We start from the raw sequence: 4,170 nt of genomic DNA, 5'->3' as shown, positions 1-4,170 counted from the left end.
CTCTTTCTCTCTTTCTCCCTTTCTCTCTCTTTCTCCCTTTCTCTCTCTCTCTCTCTTTCTCTCTCTCTCTTTCTCTCTCTCTCTTTCTCTCTCTCTTTCTTTCTTTCTTTCTTTCTTTCTTTCTTTCTTTCTTTCTTTCTTTCTTTCTTTCTTTCTTTCTTTCTTTCTTTCTTTCTTCCTTCCTTCCTTCCTTCCTTCCTTCCTTCCTTCCTTCCTCCCTCCCTCCCTCCCTCCCTCCCTCCCTCCCTCCCTTCCTTTCAACTGTCAGGTAGCTGCCTTCGGGATGACTGCTCTTCTATTTTCTGTTAATGAATTTTGGACCTCCTTGTGTGACCCTAGTTGTCATCTCATCCATGAGGTTCATTTTGTCTTCCCCTCTGGGAGGAGTGAGTGACCTGAGGTTGTTTCTTCGTAAGTTAAGGTAGGCACCCACAGTGTTGTCAGAGTTTTGTGTTGGGAAAATGCCCAGCTTTGTCCAAGAGGAAGTAGAAGCACCAGCCTTTGACCTTCAGAGGCAACAAGGCAGGGACTTCACCCTGGTGGGCCATGCAGGATACTTGAAACATAATAAAATGTATATTAATCATTTAATTGCAGTGTTTTGGTTCAAGGAATGGTGAAATGGGCACCTAAGCCAAAAGGGGGCATGAATGGTGAGGGTCAGTTGCCTCCTTCCAGCCCATAGCATCACTGAAGCGCACAGAGTAGAGGGAGAAGACCAGCACCAAGTACCAGGGTACCGATGGCCAGGCTGTAGTGCCAGAGCGGGGAGCACAGGTCCAGTCTTGGGGCGGGGGACAGGCAAAAGCTGCAATGGCCATGGAGGCCCAGAAGACGCCCTGGCTGGCACAGAACAGCTGGAGGATGGCGAAGAAGCAGCCCCATTTGTGCTCAAAGAGCAGCACGTCCTGTGGCAGGGTCACGTCTTCCAGGACCAGATGCACAGGTGGGGACTGCAGTGCTAGGAACAGCCATAAGGACCACCGCCATCCAGGCGCTGCCATGGCCCTGTGCGCCTTCATCATCTTTCAATTGCTGACAGTAACACATCTTCAGAGCAGTACAATGAAATATAGGCATATCTAGGGAAAATCTATTTTAGGCAAAATTTAAAGCACCTCTCTTGCCAAATACATTCAAACACTTTATCACAGTCATTTCTTTAATCTTCCTAACTATATTGTTTTGCATAATAACATATTGTTGTACTATATTATTAAAACAATAATTTGTGTAATTGGGTCAATCTTCATTTTAAACATTTTCCTAAATGTGTGTTTACTGAGTCCAGGCAACAGTATTGCTTTTATGTGACCTGTTTCCCTCCAGTTTTAGATTATTAAAAACGCTGCATTTAAATGTTTGATATACATTTTATTGTGTTCTATGTTTCAAGGGTAAATTTCTCAGCAGAGTAGAAGGACATCAGACAGTGCCTATTCTTCCTTCCTATCTTGCTCAGTTTCTTTAGAAAGCTCCTTGCAATACTTTGCATTCAGGTCATCTGGCAAATGGATTAAGAGTGTTTGAGTGAGAAGTGGATTGAGCAGGGAGGGTAAGAGAGTAGATGAAAAAATGGCTCAGGAGGAAGGGATCAACTGTTTCCTACAGGGGTTTATGATCTTCTCTTTTCCTCTTTGTTTTCTTTATTTTGGGGCCAATTTAAAAAAATGTTTAAAGTTACAAGAAATAACTGAGTAGTGTAACGAGCATCCATGCGTACCAGTCCCAGAATTAACAATTGTTAACATTTTCTTCTTTGTGCCTCCAATATTTTTATGTAAACCAATAGTACATTACAAATAAGATTGAAGTCCTCTTTGTTCTCATTTCCTTCCCCTTTCCAACTGCTATGTAATAATTCCTTGAACAAATACTCACAGTTTACTTATTCATTCCCCTGTTGAAGAACACATAGGTTAATTCTACTTTTTCTTATTAAGGACAATGGCCCTATGTACATGTTTCTTGGTGCGCCAATGCAAAAGTTTCTCTAGAGTATTTAACTGCAAGAAGAATTCATGGGTTTAGGAGATGACAATTTTCATTCCTAATAGATATTTTCAGCTTTTTCTCCAAAGCATTTATACCAATTTACATTCCTGTCCGTAGAGTGTGAGAGTTTATATTTTCTGACATCCTTCTCAACACTTTTTTTTCATAATCAGTTTTCTCTTTGCCTATTTGGTAGCTGAGAAATGGTATTCTTCTATTGTTTTAATATTAATTAGTATTTTGTTTTACTTTTACTGACCATTCAGGTTCTTGCTTCTGTGCATTCTTGTTTATGGCATCTTTTGTCTGTTTTTCTATTGCATTGTTTTTCTTTGTCTAAGTCCATTTAAAATGCTGGATACTTCTAATTTGTCCTGTGTATATGTAATAAATATCTTTTCCAAGTATGTTTTGAGTCCTTTAATACAGTTTTCAATTTCTCTTCATGTGTAATTTATGTTTTGGTGTGATCCAAGTTTTTTATTAAACTTATCTTGTCAATGAAATCTTGTTCTTTCCTAAGATTCTAATGAGAGTCTCCTATATTTTTCCCCCAGTAGTTTTGTGTTTTTTTTCCTTTTTAATCTTTGTTAATTCCTTTCAATTTAATTTTTTAAAAACCTAGCTGGGATTTATATTGTATGTGTGATCTGAAATAGGAATGTATTTCTATTTTTTCCGTAATAGATTAAAAAAACTCAATTGTTGAAACACCATTTATTGAACCATCCATCCTTCCCTACTCATTGGAAATGCTTTCAAGCTCCCATATGTACTTAAATTTATATCTGTTCTTTGTTCCATTTCATTAATCTGTATCTGTTTCTATACAAATACCATACTTTCTCAATTATAAAAGCTATGTAAGAAGCGTTGATATTTAACATGTTACTTCTTTCCTGCCCCCAGTGCTTTTATGTTTTATCAAAATTGACTTACCCTTAACAACTTTAGTTTTCTATATTAATTTTTACAATATTTTATTATGAACTTTTTCCAAACATCCAGCACATTTGAAAGGATTTTACAGTGAATCACTCTATGTCCATCTTTTACACCCATCAATATTATCATTTCACTATATTTGGTTTATCTCATATCTATCCATCTATCAACCCTTCTATCTTTCTATAAATATATCTTTTTGTTTGTTTTGGGTGCCATTTCAAAGTAAATTGCAGACAGTAGTACTTCCCCAGAATACTTCAATGTGAATATCATTAAGTGGAATTCAGTATTTGTTTACAGTTTGGTTTTCTTTTGATGTAAAATTTACATACTCAAAATTTCTACTAATGTATATACCTGTATAATTTTCACATCCCTAAGAAGATAAGAGAACATTGCTATCACCCTAGAATGTTACCTTATGCCTTTTCCCAGTCAACACCCATTGCCACCCCACCTAGAAGCAGTCTGTTTTTTTTTTTTTTCAAACTTAGATTAGTTTTGCCTGTTCTAGAATTTCATATAAATGGAATCTTAAAGTATGTACTCTTCTGTGTAAGGTTTCTTTCATTCAGCATAATGTTTTTGAGATTAATCAATGTTCTTATATGTATTGTTAGTCTATTCCTTTTTATTGCTGAGTCCACAGTCTATCCATTCTTCCATTGATGGGCACCTAGGCTGTTCCCAATTTTGGGCTGTTACGAAAAAAGTTGCTATGAACATTCTGAGAGTATAAGCTTTCATTTCTCTTCAGTAAATACCTAGGAGTGAAATTTTAGATCATAGAGTAGGCTCTATATTAATTTTAGAATACATTTCTCTAGTTTATCTTGAACTTATGGATTGGTTTACATTGAATTTTAGATTAATTCAGGAAGAATTCACAGCTCTATGATATATATATTCACTTTATATACTTTAATATTTAATTAGCTTGTCTCATATCATTCAGTGGTATTTTATAATATTCTTTTTATGTCTTGCCTAGTTTTGCTAGTGTATTTATAGGTATCTTAATATTATGGAAAGGATTTTTTTTCTGTTATACTGTCTACTTGGTTAATTTTGATAAACTGAGAAAACTATTGATTTTTATATATTGATAATGTATCTAGCCAATCTGTGAGCCATTGTAAGAGTTCAAATTAGACATAGATTTCTCTAGATTTTCTATTTAGACATATAATGTCCAAAAAATGAAGCCTTTTCTTTCACCAACACAGA

General features: G+C 35.7%; 1 pseudogene; it reads right to left on the bottom strand.

Moving 5' to 3' along the window:
• Window positions 1-295: 295 nt before the first annotated feature.
• Window positions 296-1,004, bottom strand: LOC105069308 (transmembrane protein 223-like; annotated as a pseudogene).
• Window positions 1,005-4,170: the final 3,166 nt, after the last annotated feature.

The sequence above is a fragment of the Camelus bactrianus genome, chromosome X (genome assembly GCF_048773025.1).
Source record: "Camelus bactrianus isolate YW-2024 breed Bactrian camel chromosome X, ASM4877302v1, whole genome shotgun sequence".
Lineage (NCBI taxonomy): Eukaryota > Metazoa > Chordata > Mammalia > Artiodactyla > Camelidae > Camelus > Camelus bactrianus.
The sequence above is the reverse complement of the archived record's forward strand: the minus strand, read 5'-3'. Positions and strand labels throughout refer to the sequence as shown.